Source organism: Pteronotus mesoamericanus, unplaced genomic scaffold (assembly GCF_021234165.1).
Source record: "Pteronotus mesoamericanus isolate MK-2021 breed Mesoamerican mustached bat unplaced genomic scaffold, CSHL_Meso_final contig_166, whole genome shotgun sequence".
Lineage (NCBI taxonomy): Eukaryota > Metazoa > Chordata > Mammalia > Chiroptera > Mormoopidae > Pteronotus > Pteronotus mesoamericanus.
Genome location: NW_026555066.1, coordinates 7,362 through 25,098, shown reverse-complemented (window position 1 = coordinate 25,098; position 17,737 = coordinate 7,362). Strand labels below are relative to the sequence as shown.

The following is a 17,737-nucleotide window of genomic DNA, read 5'->3' as shown; positions in this document are numbered from 1 at the left end:
AGACGCCACGGATGGACAGCAGCTTGCACGTCCCATAGAGACTGTTGCTCTCTGGAGAGGGGTACCTGTATTAAGACTTCTCAGACCTGCCCTCTCTTTTGGCTCGTGTACTGCGGTGGGGCAGAGCGTGGTTCTCATGAGGCAGCAATGCTCTGAGCTACGCTGAGGGCGAGAGTCACCTTTACCGCGCCTTTTGTGGGCGATCAGGAGCACTTTTCAGTTCTGGAAGCCTACAGGTTCAGAAGGGAAAAAAGAAATAGAGTGCATAGTGCAGTAGTTAGGGCCCCCCTCCCTGATAAATCCATGCACAGAAAGTGAGGTGCAGGTGTTGTAGTGATCCGTTGGGAGTTAGCAGAGTTGGACTGGGTGACCCAAAGAAGAAACAGGGACGTGAGTGCCAAGGTGAGAAACCACGTTCAGAGGGAGTGAACAGCGAAGTGTCAGTTTGCTGGCCCCGCTTTTCCGGTAAGAGGATAAAGTGGTCCACTGTTGTGGTGAGAGGGCGTCCTGGTCTGAGGCCTGGGAGGTCATCACCGCACTGAGGGACGGGTGTTCTGAGGACCCGCCATCAGTGTTAACAAGGGGGCGCTGAGTGGGCGAGGGCATGAACGTCTCAGCCTTCATCATCGACAGGCGTGGAAAGCTTCTGGCAAAACCACCCGTACTCGCCAACCTCCTAGTCCAGGTCAGGGTGACTGCCCCGGATAACTACGATGGTAACTGTGCGTGTGTACGTGTTTAACAAATATACGGAGACAAGAGTCTTTATTTACGTAACTACAATTCGCTAAGCTCCATCTGTGGTCTAGGCACTGTGCTGGGCGCCTGGGTGTTACAATAAAAAAAAAAGACACATACCTGCCCTCACGGAGTTTATGTCGAATCATGAGACAGTAGTGAACGTAATGCTCACAAATGCAGGTAGAAATTACTCCTGCGATGGGTGGTACCGAAGAGGCGCACTCCAGGGCTCGAGGAAGTGACTTTAGCTCAATCTTTAGGGAAGTCTTCCTTGAAGAGGCATCGGTTGAGTTGAAATATGAAGGAGGCACAGGAGTTCACTAGTCAGGAGCCTTCAGGAAGAGGGGGCAGTGTGAGTGGAGAAGCTTGGGAAACTGGAGGATGCGAGAGAAGCCAATAAGAGAGACAAAATGCGGAAGCTCTGCTTCCCCTGTTGCTAGCGAGGTAGGCGGCAGGAGGGAGGGGGCTTAGACCTTGCCTTGAAGTCCTTGTGTAGGAATGTGGCCTTCTTTTTGTTTTAGTAGCTCATAAATTTTTATTTAAAAGTCTTAGTTTTTATTGATGAAACCTGCTATTGAAGTTATTTTCATTATACATACACACATGTAAAATGGCAATCAATTGGAAGCTTAAAAGTAAAATAGTTTTGCTGGATGAAAAGAATGGTAAGACTCAAATAGGTATAACTAATCTCTGCTCCTAGCGCACAATCCTGTTTAGTCTTAGCCTATATGGGATAATAATTATTTCACTTTCCTACACACTGACTTCTCGGGAGTCGAGATCATCACAGTCCTCAGATCCGCCTGTGTCTTCTCGGCAAGTCACTGGGATAAAGCAGTGCCGAGTATTTCAGTTCTCAGTAGACTTTAATTCCAGATCAAATACTGTGACTTACCGATGAATCAATCTAGAATGCCAATCAGAAAGACTTTCAGGTACGAGAAATAAGGAAAAATGTAGTCAGTGAAGTCCTTTAACAAGCACTAGGTGGTCGTGCTAGTTGAAGAGCATTAGCTTAGAATAACCTACTTGCTTAGATGTGAGACTGTTTGAAATGTGTTATTTCTTCTTTTTCTTTTCCTTTTTTTTTTTGAAAGAGCACTTTCAATTTATTTTTTAATTTTTTTATTGTATTGTTTCCATTTCCATCTATTCCCCTTAGGGAACGTGGTCTTGATCTAAAAAGTAACGGGCAGCCCTGCAACTGGGAGAGGGAGTGGGCGAGGTGGGAAGGGCGGGGAAGGGAGAGGGAGACAGGCGCCCTGAGTAGACGTGAGAGACGTTAGAACACGGGTTTGACAACCAAAGGGAGAGGGTCTTTGGACTAGAGCAGATGTGCTAGACGTGGGAAAAAAGTGTCAGCATTAGACCGACATTTGGGAAGTAAAATGGACAGGACTCAGCAAGGGTTTTGGACTTCAGGTGAAGGAGAGGAAGATGCAAACGGCTGAGACCGAGGTTCTATGTTTGGGAATGAGCGCGACGGTGCCGTCCAGTGACATGGGGAATACTGGAGGAGGGCCAGCTCTGTGGAGGATTCCAAAATAAGACTTTCATTTTTATGAACTCATGGTCAAAATGGAATACCATAACCAGCGTTTAAGTACTTCCTTAACGGTCCCTTTGTCTTTGGGGGGGGGGGGGGGGAGAAACATTTCAAGTATACAGTTTGTAGAATTTGACAACTGTATACAACTGTTAAAAACCGCAACATTTCTATAAAAATACAGAAAATTCCCATCCTTTGACAATGCCCCCTTGTGCCATTTGCCGTCAGACCCCTCCTTCACTCCCATACCCTGGCAACGACTGCACTACTTCTGTGCCTGCACTTGTGCCTTCTCCAGAACGCCACTTGCATGAAATCATGTACTGTGTAGCCTCTTGTGTCTGCCTTCTTTACTTGAGCATACGGAGAGGCATCCACGCTTTCACATGCGCCAGTACTTCCTGGTAATTACTGTGCAGTAATCCTTTGGGTGGGTGTTTCTTTTTCTTTCATCCACATACCAGTTGTTGAATATTTGGGTCGTTTCTAGGTTCGGCTATTAGAGATAAAAGTGCTGTGGATGTTTGAGTACAGGGTGTGTGTGGACATTATGTTTTCGTTTCTGTTGGAAAGAATTCTCTAGGAGTAGAATTGCTGCATTGTGTGTTTCATATTAAAAGTAAGTGCCTGACAGCAAAATCTCGGACGTTGCTTGTAGAAAATTTTATCAGGTATATCTCCCCAGGCAAGGGAAACAAAAGAAAAAATAAGCAAATGGGACTTGATCAAACTCCAAAGTTTCTGGACAGCAAAGGCAATCGTCAACAAAATAAAAGGACAGCCCAGAGTGGAGAACATATTCGCCGATGCATCTGATAAGGGGTTAATGTCCAAAATGTATAAAATACTTGCAAAACTCAACAGCAGAAAAACAAACAACCCAATTAAAAAATGGGCAAAGGACCTGAACAGACACTTCTCCAAAGAGGACATACAGGTGGCCGATAGACATATGAAAAGATGAGCAACGGCACTAATCATCAGAGGAATGCAAATAAAAAGCACAACGAGATACCGTCTCACACCTGTCAGGATGGCTACCATCAATAAATCAACAATCAACAAGTGCTGGCGAGGATGTGGAGAAAGGGGAACGCTTTTGCACGGTTGGTGGAAAGGCAGACTGGTGCAGCCACAGGATGGAGTTACCTCAGAGAATTAAATGCGGGTCTGCCTTTTGACCCAGCAATCCCACTTCTGGGAATATGTCCAAAGGAACCCAAAACACTAATTTGAAAGAACATAAGCACCCCTATGTTCACTGCAGCGTTATTTACAATCGCCAGGATATGGAAGCAGCCCAAGTGTCCATCAGTAGATGAGCGGGTAAAACAACTATGGGACATTGACACAATGGAATTCTACTCAGCCGTAAAGAGGAAGAAAATTTTACCCTTGGCGACAATAATGGATGGACCTGGAGCACATCACGCTAAGTGCAATAAGCCAGTCAGAGAAAGACAAATGCCGTGTGATTTCACTCATATGTGGAGTCGAGTGAACAAACTGAACTAACAAGCAAAACAGAGACAGACTCCTAGTGGAGAACAGATGGCAGCTAGTGGGGTGGGGGGGAGGTCAGGGGGTGGAGGGGTTGAGCAAAAAAAAAAACAAAAACCAGACTCATGGACATGGACAGCAGTGTGGTGATTGCTGGGGGGAGGGGGTAGAAGGGAGCTAACATGGTCATGGAAAAACATGTAATAATAAAGATTATTTTTTAAAAAGTGCCTGATATCAGGATACCCACTCCAGCTTCTTGTGGTTGCTGGTTTTATGACGTGTCTTTTCCCCTACTTTGGCTGTCAATCTATTTGTACGTCTGCATTGAAACCGTGTCTCCTGTAGAGGATATACAGTTGCATCTCGTTTGTTTGCTTTTCTAAATGCAGCCTATCAGCGTCTGCCTTTTGATTGGATCATTTAATCTATTCACATTTAACGTTCTTACTGACACGGGTGGACTTACATTTGCCGTCACACTTTTTTCCCCTGTGTTTCTTTCTGTCTTTCTGTCTCTGGTTCCTCCTTTGCTGCTTTCTTTTGCATGAAATGGGTGTCTTGTAATGTTGCATTTTAATGTCTTTAATGATTCTCTCTCTATATTCCTTGAGATATAGTAGTCCCCCTTATCCATGAGGGATTCATTCCACGACTCCCAGTGCATGCCTAAATCCACAGGTAGTACCGAAGCCTATGTATATTGTCTTTTTTCTTATACATACATGCACTTTGTGGCTTCTCTTTCGCATGTCTGGATTGCCGGCATCGCTACTCTTGTGCTTTGGGCAATTTACTACGTAAAATAAGGGTTACTGGGACACAAGCACTGCAGCACCCCAAGGACCGATCTGATAACTGAGACGGTTACTAAATGCCTAACAGGCGGGTGGGCAATGGATACAGCGTTATGGATACGCTGGAGGAAAGGATGATTCACCTGGGGGAGCGCGGCGTGGGATGGCGGGGGATTGCATCACACTGTTCGGAATGATGTGCAGTTTTACACTTACGCATTGTTTGTTTCCGGTGTTACTCTGGGTTTTTTCCCCAAAGGTTTTTAACTACCGATTAGATTTCTGTAAAAGATACTTGACTATGCACACTCTCTCTCCAGGGTGAGTTTTCCTAGTTTATGGTTTTTGGGTAATCGGATCATTTCTTCTACATCGTATGTTGTTGCATTAACATACGTAGAGTTGGATGTAGCGCTACCACATTGCCCTTCATGCTTGCTGGGTCTAGAGTAAAATCACCCCTTTCACTCCTATTGTCGGTAACTTGTTCTCTCTCTCTCTCCCTCTCTCTCTCTCTCGCTCGCTCTCGCTCTCCCCACTCCAGCCCCCGCTAGAGGTTTATTAATATTCCCGATCATTTCAAAGAACCAGGTTTGATTTAATTGTGTTTCTCTGTTTTTTTTCCGTCATTGATTTCTGTTCTTATTTTTACTAAAACAAATTCTTATTTCTACTTCCTAGGCATTTCGATTTCCGTAGCCTTGAGCACACTTTTCACTACATGAATAGCCAGTGAGGATGAAGGTGAAAACTTCACAGGGCGTGTCAGCATGGTGCAAGTGCTTAGAATGGAGTTAAAAGTCTACTTTGGGAAGGTATAGGAGTGTTTACGCAAAGAGCCCATCTTACTCACACATTGATTGTTCTTCAACTTATGCTAGAGGATACTTTGTAAAAAGTCAGCAGGGCATCCACATGGTTGACTGTGGCCCGTCGTTTTGCATTCCATGTCACATGCATGCAACAATGGATCCCACTTCTAAAACCATTCCTGTGTGCCACCGGTATTCGGAGCTCTTGAGGTGTGTTGTCCCGTCTAACACGCAGAACAGTGCTAGGAGGTAGGGCTCATTATTATTACGCCCACTTTACAGCTAGGAAACAGAGGGACAGAAACGTTAAGATGAATAATACTGGATTTTCTTTCTTCTTTTATCACCGTTTGTTGCAGTCCGGGTTCTTCTGGCTGCACACGTCCCTCACTACCTTTCGCTCTCTGCGAACCTTCATCTTCACCTTTGTGTCCAGACCCAGGGGCTGCCTGGAGCTCTGAGCACAGAGGAGGCCTTCGTGGATCCGCCCTAGAAATGCAGCGCAACGTTGATTTCTGAATCTTCCCCGATGAGCTCTGAAGAGACTTCTCAGGAAGTCAAGGCAGCCTCTCATCCTTCCTTCTCAGAACTGCTAATGGTGGGCCTCAGTGACCGCAGCCCCAGTCCTGGCACCAGCTACCCTGCCCCTGTACCAGAGGGGCTGCTCCAGCAGCGGTACGGAGATGAGAAGACCCTGCGCGAGGGGCAGTGGGAAAGGCCAGCGTCCCCTCAGAGGAAGGGACCGTTTCTCAGACAAGTGAAGTGGAGACACCTCGCCCAGAATCTCTCCCTCTGGTGATAGAGATCAGAACAGATCTAGGTGTGAACGTCCACACCGCCAGAGCCGTAGGCGGGGTGTTTGTGGGATGCCAGCGGAGAGAAACGGGGCCCCACATCCTTCCTCCCGGGAGAGCCTTGCACAGGGAGGGCCTCGGTGGCCTGACCCTCAGCCTGGGTACCAATCGTCCTGGATTTCTGCCAGCCGGGGTGCTCTAACAGCAGCAGGGAGAGGAGAAGCTCCAACTGGAGAGGCGGCAGGGAAGCAAAAGACTGGTCCGAAGGCTCCTACAAACGGTGGTTAAAAGAAAACTGACCGCCTCGCCTCACGTGACGGAGATCTGGACGGACTGAGCACGGACGCTGGTGTTGCCGGACCCTGGGCGTGGATTCCTTTGGGGGACCTAACAGGAAGCAGTCGTCTGAGGGATAACTCAACTAGTTTATGATCGAACGTCCTATCAGCGCTGATCCGATCCCAAGACAGTCCTGACCTTTCCTGCCTGGAGTCGCGCCGCACTGGGCCATTTTGAGGCCACCGAGACTGCGTACCAGTGGTCCTCAACGGCTATATTCTGGCTTCCGTGATGCATGCTGTCACCTTCACACCCCGGATCTCTATCTTTCCCCCCTACGCTATGCTCAACGAGATATAAAGTGTCTCTGCAGTGCGAATGCCTCGGTGATGCCCATGTGCTCTTGTGCCGTTTTGTGGACTGCCACCACAAAGGAGCCGCGTGGGTGTCGGAGTGCACGTGTGCGAGTATGAGATCGGTTTCAACAATCTAAGGCTAAAGGAATCGTGGAGAGGGGATGTGAACTGGAATGTGGCGATTCCCCGTCGAGTTCTCTGTGTAAGCCGCTATGAATATGTGCGAAATGCAGCTAAGCGTTTCCCTGCTCCTTAACATCGAGTAGCATTGCCCTTGAAGGAGTTTCTGATGAAGTACCTCATCCTCGGTACCAAATAAATATACGTGTTAGAGGAAACTGACTTTAGAATTCAGGTCTGTGTATCCACATGGGCTTGTCCTTTGTCAGACCTCAGATCACTATGTTTAAATCCCAGAGCAGCAGATCCGAGTTTATCAAGAGGAGGAGATTTAGGACCGGGGGGAGGAGGGAGGGCTCAAGAGGACACGGTCCAGTCACTGTTGGCGCCCCTACAGCAAGAACAGCCTTCAGATCATGCACGCGGGGGACATGGCAGAGAGTCCCGCTCCCCAGGGAGAGCTGCAAGCAGAGTCCGTGCCCACAGTAGGGGGGCCTGCAGGATGGTGCTGGTGCCCCTGTCCTGGGCTCCAGGGGACATTCCTTGCTGCCTGGTGTCCCTGGGGTGGTGAATGTGAACAGCAGCTTCGTGCCTGCTACGTGAGGACCAGAACATCATTTAGCTAGTACGAGTCGGGATCCGGACACAATGCCTTTTCATTTCAGGAGAGAGAGGTGGTTAAGCCTGCCTCTCCCCGCCCCCAGAATCCGACGATGTGTACCCAGGAAGTGACCGTGCATTTCATCTGAAGTGAAAATAAATTCTGCATTCTTGACATGTGTTTATAGGTGGTCCCCAGACCTGTGTTGCTGCAAGAATGTATGTCTTCTGCAGACAGGAGTGGCTTCAGAAGAGGGACGTTTATTAGATTCCAAACTCCTGACCTCATCAGAGAGCATGGGAGCTCCATGGACCCTGCCAGGCTTTGTGCGCAGCCCCAGGGGAGAAGGTCAGTAAAGCAGGGCTTGTCGTGAAACACAAAGGCCGAACTCCAGCCTGGTCGTTTGGGGTGTGTGGTGAGCAGGCCTAACGTGGCATCTCACTTTCGCTGGTGGTTTACTAGGTGTCAGACAGTATGCCACATACACCCATTTCCCCCAGACTCGTCATTGAGCAAGATTTCCATCCCAGGTTATGAGGTGGGAAAGCAGAGTACAGAGAAGGCGGGGACTGTGCCCGGCTGGCAGAGGTAGGAAAGGGAGAGCCTCGCTCCAGCAGCCGCATCAGGGCAGTCCCGCCAACCACAGTCAGTCTTGTACCGCGCGTGAAGGTTTCCATCGTCTCCCCTCGCCTGTCCCCTGCATGGTACCCTGGCTCTCGGAGTGGTGGAAGAGGAGGAATTCCAGGGCCAGCCCCTGCCCTGGACAACTGAGCCTTTAATCAAGGAGAGAGATCTGACGCCCATACATGTGGTAGAGAGTGTGTCATGGGGTCCCCTGGGAGGCGCGCTGGCCAGAAGAGAGGACTGAGGAGGACGGGCTGGGGGGCAGGTGGTGAGGAATGGCAGGAGGCTTGCTGAGCGAAGTGCTAATTGCTGACTTTTCGACTTGGGGGTCAAGGAGAATGGGTGGGTGGGGTAACAGAGTCACAGGCCACGCCCCTCCCGACCTAAAGGCTTTGTCCCAATACCTAAGTGTGGGGTGGAGGAGGAATCTGGGGTCACACTGAGAGTGCACACTGTTCCGATATACAGATGACGAGCCAGAATCCATTGAGGTCCAGACATTGCCAGCGAGTCTGATTCTAGACCAGAGACTGAGCCTGAGACAACACAAGCCAAGAAAATAATGGGAGAGAGTGGGGCTAAAATGTAACACTACGAACGGCATGGAAAAGGTAAATCGAAGCTCTCTTGTTGACGTTGGCCTCGATCTCTCAATCTAGCTGGTGATGAGGCTCTGCCCACGGGTGCCTCAGGTGGGGAACAGAGGGGCAAGAAATCGGGAAGAAATGCCTTGTGATTGTGACCCCCGCACGGGTGGGATATCCACCCAGTCCCAGATCACCACAGAGGGGATGCAGGTGCAGGGGTGCAGGCGGGGTGCTGGGAGTGCGAGAGGGTCGCAGATCTCAGGCCACCGAGAGAGAACTGGAGCGTGTGCTCTCGGGTGGAGGAGCAGGGTCCGATCCACAAGGGAGGGCTGGCTGCCGTTGCCACCTGGCCGCAGCCAGGCGGCCGTAAGAACTCACGGTCTTTGTGGAGGGAATCCCTGCCCTTCCAAAGCTCCTGAACCCCGCTGAGGGACAGGGGTGAGGGAGGGAAGGACCAGGCGGGAGACAGCAAAAGATGAGGAATGGGAATGAGCTGGAGCAGGACCGTGAGAGTAGAGGAACCGAGCCCTTCCTACAAGGTGACACCTTCCTACAAGGCGGAGACACAAGAGCCCTGGGGTCTGCTTTTGAACGAGTCCCGGGCTTCCACTTGAGAGACTGGGTCGGGGCGGTGGGGGGGGGGGGGGGCTCAGAGCACTTCCGTCCCCTTAGGATGAAGCGGGCAGTGGGTCCGGCTTTCTGAGCTGCAAGAACCAGATGAGGCTATGGGGGTGTAAATGCCGTCTAAGTCACATAGCTCCATGTAAGCTCCAAAGTTTAAGGCCGCCACAACGGATACCGCTGCTGGCATTTAGTGGGCGTTCCTCTGTTATCCCGTGGGCTCTCCTGTGTGGAAAACACACTCAGGGGTCCGGGGGCACCCGGGGCGCCCAGAACTGGAGACCTGAGGCCTGCGCATCACGAGGGGCGGTGGGTAGGGGGGTTGACTTGGTTGCTGCTCTCTCTCCGGACAAAAGCCACTGCCTGCGCCTGGGGCCGGGGTGTGGAGGGGACCGGCGCAGGGTCCCCCCTGAAGAATAGATTCTGGGCGGGAGGGCACGCTGGCTGGGCTGGAGATCTCGGGAGAGGGTCTGGGTGTGTCGGGACCTACTGCGGTTCTCCCTCAGGACTCAACTCTAGGGAGGACACTGGCGTGATTTACCTTCTAAAGAAGTAAGAAGGCAAACACTGGCTTCTCCTGGTAACAAAAGTTGCCTTTCTGCATATTCCCCCAGGAGTCCTTTTCTGGCTCTGGAAACGCGCGTGTGGAGCCGCGCGAACCCCGGGACTCGGGCCTTGAAGGGAAGGCCTGTGTTGGGAGAGGACGCGGAGCCGGGCGTCGCCTGTGGAGGCGAGGACGGCCTTGAGCAGACCCTGCTCGCCACAGTGACCACCCACGTGAGCTCCTCCTCTCCGTGAGTCTGTCCGCGCCTCTCCTGTTTCTGTGATTTGTTTTAGGAGCCCGTTTACGGGATACTAAACGTTGTCCTGGGTCAAAGAGCTGAGGGGGCAAGGACCCCAAGGTCTCTAAGGACCTCTGTCACCCGGACCTTCCAGTAGGAAGGTGGGCAGAGGAGATTTGGGGTGGAGGGGTTGGGGCGGGGGGGGGGGTCGGTGGTGGTGGGCGGTGGTGGTGGGCGGCGGCGGCAGGGACGGTGGTCCTGACTTCCCAGGTTGCCGCGTGCTCCTCGGAGAGCAGCTGCACTCGGCCCATTTATTCTGCCTGAACGTACTGCTGTTCCGTCACAGGCGCCCGCCCCCTGAACTGGCGTGTGAGGGGTGGGGGCCAAAGGACTCTCGGTTTGCCTCCGATCCGCTTAAGTGCAGCTACAGGCAAACACGTCCACCGTCCATGGTGCGTGCGTACAAGTGCTCGGTGAGTGTCAGTGAAAGCGCTCCCTCTCAGATTTCTGCGCCACATCCCCGGCTCGTTCCACACTGGGGAAGGGGTGTGCTTGGCTTGTGAGTCTGCGATGACAGAGGCAGGGGGATCTGTGACACACCTCTGTGGCTCACATGCGCCAGGCGGTCGCTGGGGAAACGAGGGCCCTTGTCTCCCAGCTCTAACTGGCGCAGCTCACCCAAGGGTGCGGCGGGCGGAACTGGCATTCCCGACACGGGACTCTTGGTCTCGAACGCGGGCGGGTGGTGATGCTCCCCAGCTGACCCGGCCTCTCCTACCTGTGCGGACCCCTCTGGGCGTCATCCTGCTTTTCCCGCCGGGGCAGGACTGCCCCCTCCACAGCCCCCGCCGCAGGGTCATTTGCCCCTTGCCTGCTCGGGCCTCCCTCATGCTGCCACGCCTGCGGTCAGCCGCTTTCTACATGCCCCCTTCAAGGAGTGCAGTCCCCTGGGGCCTCGCCTACACCACGGCAGGAAGCAGGGTCGGCTCCCCGACAGGACAGCCGCGTTCCCAACCTCCGCCCTCCCTCCGCCCAAGGAGACTGCTGGCTCGTTGCGCAGTGTCCTTCTCTGTGTCCCGAGTGTGAATGGGGTGAATCCTCCCTCAGATGGAGCTCCTCTTCACTCCTGGACTCACCTCCCTTCTCTGAGGGGTCTGACCCCTGCCTGCCTCTGCTTCTGAAGGCCGTTCGCCCTGGGACTGGAACAGACACTGTTTTCTGGGGTTTGCCTTTCGTGTTGACTCCAGATGTGCCAGAGCCTGCCCAGGTCCGCGGGGCCTCCTGTGGAACGTTACCTTGTCGAAACGGCAGGCTACGTATGTTGACACCAAGTCTGCCTTCCTTCCAAAAGGGAGGATGAAGCAGAGCGCTAGAGGACGGAGTGGGACTATGAGCCAGAGCTGCCAAAGCAGTTGCCCAGGATGAGCCTAGAAAAGCGATGGTGCAACTGGATACTACGGATATTCATGGCGGTGGCCCTGAGTAGCCCAGCTGCAGGGGCGTGCTGGGCACGGCCAAGCCTTACTGACGGGGACCCAGGAGCAAACGGTCTGAGGAGAAGTCGACGCAGTTGCCCTCTGAAAACCATCCAGTCCTGTGCCAGTGGCCGCAGAGTGACACGCGGGAAGGGGGTTGTCGGGTGTGGCCCCTTTGGCGTGGGAGGGCCCCCGCGTACAAAGAGCAGGCGATAGATAGTTCAGGAGACTAGTGAGAAGCGCGGGAGCAAAGTCCCCGAGCAGGTGGAAGGCAAGGGATGCTGAGCACAGGTGAGGGCTGGCTGCAGACGCCAGCAGGCATGCCCAGGGCCAGCAGCGACTGCCCCGGGAGAAACAGGTCCCCTGGGTCTGAGAAGCAGAGCGGGAGCCCTGCCTCGCTGCCTCTGTGCCCTGCATAAATTATTGGGGAAGGGCATGGGAATGGAAGAGGCTTGCTAGTGAGGAAGGCGGCGGTGTCGGTAGGATGAGGGCCAAAGTGAGAACCAAAGCTCTTCTAGTTAGGGATTTCAGAAAGTTAAGGGGGGCTTAAACTGGCGCCATCAACGCCCAAGCCAGGGGTGTGTTCTTCACTGGGCCACAGCAGGAGAGCACGGAGTGGGTAGAAAGCAGCGAGACAGCCGCCCTTAGAGGGGGAGTCGATAGCCCAGGAGAGGCTGGGTAAGGGGGGGGACGTGTGGCTGGTGAGCAGGCTGTGGCGTCCACACGGGCGGCCCCATGAGCTGGAAGGCTGTCTGAGGGGAGGCATTAGAGCAAGGGTGCTGGAAGAGGGGGACATGGTTTCGAGGTGACGATAGAGGAGGATGCTAGAAACGAACGCGCCGCGGAGGGGCAGGGGGTCCCTGATGCCCAGGCGCGTGCTTGGGAATGGGGATGTAGGGTGGAGAGGAAGTGCAGTATGTCCGTGAGGAGGTGGAGGCTCCGTGTGGACCGGGCCAGGCTCATGGGCCCCGAGGTCACGCGAACGGTGCCAAAGAGTGAGGACCACGGGAGAACACGTCACAGGAAGATCTTGTTCGAGATCGGGACGGGGAGGGGGTGGGGGGCAGCGAAGAAGAGAATGGTACGGGTACTGCTGGGGGGGGGGGGGCGCTGGGGAAGCGGGTCCCCAGCCCCAGGGCAACAGGAGTCCTGGCCCTCAGCTGACCGTTGCCGCAGGATCTGGGACTAAGCCCGCTGGCGCGGAGACTGGCAGAGCCGCCACAGGGCTCCGGCGCGCACGCCCAGAACCCGCCAATCGGAGGGCGGGCAGCACCCGCTTGTGGGAGGCGGCTTTCCTGCCCGCCTGGGCTGGCCTGGACTTCCGGCTCCCGCGGGGCAGGCTCTGGGGGCCGCGCCGGGAAAGCGGCCTTGCCGGGGCCTTTCGGGGCCTTTCGGGCAGGGTCTTTTGCCTTCACGGACGCTCACCGTCACCGCGCTGGTCCCCAGCAGCCACTGGGGTCCCTGACTCGGCGCGGAGCGCCGGAGGAAAAGACCCGTCTTCCGTGGCGCGCGCGGCCTCCTGTTTCTCTGGGCAGTAGAGGGCAGTGGCGCACCGTGTCCCCGCCGGGCCAGCTCTCCCCCGCCCTTCCTGCTGGAAAAAAAATGCAGTCCTATCCGTGGTTGGTGGCTCTCTTCTGGGCCTGTGCAGGCTCTGCAGCCAGCCACCGTGCCCGCCGCTGTTGTTTCACTAGGTTCACCAGTGAAAAGCTGGGTTCTAGACACACACCGGACGCTTTCCTTTTCAGATTGCCTGTTTCTTCTACGTTGCCGCCGAGGCTGCTTAGCAGCCTGTCCTGCCGCTCCTCCGAGTTGGGTCCACGTGGCCTTTCCCCAGCTCCTTTTGGGTTTCATGGGCCTTCGTGCCCATAGGCTGCACTGATGGCAGTCGCTCGGGCCTCATTATAGAAAACTCAGGGACGGATACAATAGAGTGCTCCCAAGCACTGTCCCATTGTCACCGGACAGGAGCCTGCCTGGCCCCGAGTGGGGCTGCCTAAAGCCAGCTCTAGTGTGTGGGTTGTCGACGTCCGGCAGGAAAGATTTCACAGCACGAAGCCAGGTCACTCTGTGGATACAGTTATTGCAGCTGCGGAGAGGGAAACAAGGGAGGACTTAGCACAGAAGAAGCAACAGGGGAGCCTGGGCTCGGCTGCCTTAGCTCACTGGCAGGTCAGAGGAAAGGGGGATTTGGGGGCAGGTTCAAGGGGATTAGCCTGGGACAAGCTGCCAGCTGCCCATTGCCTTAGAGTTTAGGAGACCCAAGCCTGTGAAGAAAGAATGGTGGTGGCGGTGGTGGCGGTGGTGTGTTGGTGTGTTGGTGTGTTTGTTGGGGGGGGGGGGCGGAGGGGAGGATGTTCTGGTGTGGAAAGGAAGGGAATGGCACAGGCTTCTCCCTGGAGCCACGGGGCGCCCATTGGATCCTTTGCCTTCGGGCCGTTACCCCTGTCTTGCGGGCAGGGATCTCCGGGGAGGCCTCCGTGTTCATCAGCTGTCCGGGTGTGCCCTTTTAGGGTGGTGGTCTCCGCCCATTGGTGAGCGACAGGGCAGGGGGGTCTTCAGTCAGTGCAGTGGGTTCTGGCATCACCCAGCTGGTTTGGCTGCCTTCCCGGGCCTGGTTTGGCTGTTACCTCCAGCGTGGAGAGGTTACCGTGGCGGGGCGAGGTCCTGGTTTGCCCGGTTTTGGCCCCTGCCAGGCCCCGGGGGCCTTCCGCCCTCGTGACCATCTGCACCTGGCTGGACCAGTAAAGTGCTGGACCAGTGTGTTCAGCTACGTGTCTCGGCGTCCCTACTCCACTTGCCAAGGCGTTTTCCTAGCTTCTTACTGTCCTGTGTCACCATCACCCCAAACCGAGCATTCAGTCCACTTCGGGAGTCTTTCCAGGGGGATCCCTGCCCTGCAGCGTATTCACTTCGTAGAACCTGCATTCTGCAGCGCACCCCAAGGCGATTTGGTCCAAGGGTTGAAAGCGACAGTCACCCTAGCCTGCTGCCTGGGGTGGCTGATTTGGGTCACGTAGTGAGGGGCAGGGCGTGTAAGGAAGAACACACCGAGCCTGTACGAAGGGGCCCAGCGACGGCCGTCTGACAGGGAGCGGTACGGGCGAAGCCAGGCTGACCCGACGGCAATGGCCTGCCCCTCCCCAAGTCCAGCTGATGGTTCTGACGCTCTGACGCTGCTTTGGCAGGCCTCACGTAACTGAAAACAGGTCCCATGTTTCTTGCCAAAACGTTTCTTCTTAAAGAGTACGGTACACAGGTAATCTGAACCCGTTTATGCTGACAACTTCTTCACGCGAAAGGCGTCCTTAGGTGGGACGTGAAGTTCTTCCCCAGCGTTTTCTTCCTGGAGGTCTCCTGGAGGGCCCTGGACCAGGGCTCCAGAGACCTCCCTCCCAGTTCCAGCTCTACCAGCCTTGCCGTCTTTTGCTCTCCATTAAGATTCTTTGCTCTCTGGGCCCGCTGTCTCCTCAGTTTTAGGAAGAGGATTCAAGCTCAGTTATTGGTTGAGCAGGAGGGTGCATCTAGGCAAGGGTGGTGAGAGAGCCCCTGGTCCGAGTACAGAAACTCATTTTTGTCCCGGTATGTGTAGGGATTTATTGCACGAAACGTTTATTGTACCTGCACAGCGACTTCGATGCCCCCTGGTCTGCGTGACCTCTGAGATGCCCTCTGCGCTCAGTCCCGCGCACACGAGAGGGAGAATGGAGAGGGACGACAGCGTAAACAGGAATGGACTGGGCCGTCCTCAGGAGTACCAGACACTGAAAGACAGCTGTAAGCGGAGGTCCCCGGTGCTCTCAAGTGACGACACCTGCCCTCGTTGTAACGAAAAGAGTCCTTGGAAGAGAAACTTTCATGTACTTTCAAGCTAAGGGGTTTCGCTCCCTTATTCAAAAGACTGGCCCGGCCCTGGCTGGTGTGGCTCCTTGGGTCGAGCGCCGCCGGCCTGGGAGCCGAAGGGGTGCGCCCGGTCCGATTCCCTGTCCGGGCACTCCCCTGGGTTGGGGGCCCGGTCCCCAGTGCGGGGCGCGCGAGGGGGACACACACACACACACACACACACACACACACACACATTGATGTCTGTCTCCCTCTCGTCCCCTCTCTCTAAACATAAATCAATAAAACCTTTCAAAAATGGAAAAAAAAAAAACCAAAAAAAAAAAAAAAACCGACTTCCAAAGGACTGGCCTGTACCCTGAGTTACCTACCTGCATGGACTGCAGCATCCCCAGAAAAACAAACTCTATGCAGAAGTGCGAGCCCTTTTTATTTTATTTTTCTCTTTTTCTTTTTGTCAGCTTCTGAGGTTTTCCGTGAGACACATTTCCCAAATAGCAAGTCAGACCTTTTCCTATATTGCTTAACTAACGGCACGCTCATAGTTGTATTATTTGGGCACAGACAGCTTTTGCCTCCGGTCGAAGGAGGTAGGGAAATTCTTGAGCGCCCCAATTGTGATTCCACACCGTGGGCTATTTGCTGCTACAAAATCACGTGGCTACGATGTACGGAGCGTATATACTTAGTGTCAGGCACTCCGCGCCTCGCCCCCCCCCCCCGCCCCCGTGCCCCCGCCCCCCACCCCGGGCTAAGTCTTACTCCGCATGCAGTGTGGTGCCGCTCAGGACAGAAACCTTCCCTGGCAGGTGAGTATAACTGTCTGCACTTTCAAAAAGTGACCCCCACTTAGCAGATGAGAACGAAAATTGCTACTTAGGGAGACCACTGCTGAGGCTTTCTGGGTAACGCGAACCCTCCCATGTCTCAGGGCAGAGGTTTCCCTGGAATGGCCTCATCAGGAAGCCTGGCCCTCCCTTGCCTTGAAAGGTCCGCACCGACCCGCGGGTGACTGCAGCTCGAGCACGCGAGCCTGCAGAGCCCTCTGCTGTGGACGCTAGAAAACTGAGGTCAACTTGGTGGTTGAATTGGGGAGAAGAGAAAGTCTGACTAGAGTGACTCAGATAGGGGCTCCTGGCTTCATTCGGCTGCTGTTTGTCTTCTTCAGACCAGCTGACTGTCTGCGCGGGAAGCCGGCTGGAGGCCGTACAGGGGAAGGTGAGGAGAGGTGCGCGCATAGGGAAAGGGGATGAGAGGTCCCTGTACAGGGAAAGGGGAAGGCAGGTCCGTGACCGTGGTGGTCCTCAGGTTTCGGTTTCTGTTACCTGTCACAGATGTGTGGTTGGGATGGCGGGGAACTCATTCGGCTTCTCCGTGCCTCTTGCTCCGGTCCGGTCCTTGGTGCAGTCTCCTTCCAGCAGCCGTCAGCAGGGTTCTTTGAGAGCTGTTTCTGCCAGCCCTGTTGTTTGGTACCATTTGAGGGTGATAGAGGCAACCAAAAGGGTGCCTCGGGGAAGGAAGGGAAGGGGGAAAACAACGTAGGAGACACGGCTTGAAGCAAGGAAAAGTAGAGCCTCTTGTAAGTGATTTACCCTGTGTTCTCTCAGACAAGATGAACGTCCGGACAAGATGAAGTCCTTTCATCATCAGCCAGCTCTTTTCCGAGAGGGAGGCCCAGGCATGTACGAGGTTCAGGAACCGAGTCAGACGGGCCCCTGCAGCGAGTTGAAGGAGCAGTGCGTCCTTTGGCCTTCTGGCCTTGATCGTAGCTTGGAGGATCCGTTCGAACAGGACAGCGCGGCTGGGGCTTGACTCGATGTGACCGCGTGCCCCTGGGAAGGAGTATCCTTATCAGAATGAAAAGAGAAAACAGCAAATTAGACGTGGAGTAGTGGACTGAGTTCGCGTCTGCCAGGCACCATTTTTGGCTTTACCTGCTTTTGGTCTCGCTCTATCATTCTCATTTCTCCTTTCCTTTCCTTATTTGTCCAAGGAGTCATTTTAAAAGTCACTGTATCTCCTTACGTGACTCCTCATCGATTGAAGTTCCATGAGGGGGATTTAAAAAGAACGGGTAGGCATTAAACATACGAAAGGACGTTGACTCTCACACATCATAAAGACTTGTGTTCAGACCATACGACCTACGTTTCACCTGTCAGCCTAGCACATGACCACGTCTGATTATCAGTACCCTCTGGGGAGGACAGCGCAGCCACTGGCTTATATCCCCGATTGAAGGAAAGAGGCAGTATG

The 17,737-nt window shown here is 54.1% G+C and overlaps 1 long non-coding RNA gene and 1 pseudogene across 1 annotated transcript; both read left to right on the top strand.

Moving 5' to 3' along the window:
- Window positions 1–604: 604 nt before the first annotated feature.
- Window positions 605–6,495, top strand: LOC129064569 (protein FAM156A/FAM156B-like; annotated as a pseudogene).
- A 2,221-nt stretch (window positions 6,496–8,716) lies between these two features.
- On the top strand, window positions 8,717–17,165 carry LOC129064585 (uncharacterized). Its single transcript, XR_008528503.1, has 3 exons — window positions 8,717–8,787; window positions 9,999–10,178; window positions 17,089–17,165. It is a non-coding gene; the product is annotated as an uncharacterized LOC129064585 (long non-coding RNA).
- Window positions 17,166–17,737: the final 572 nt, after the last annotated feature.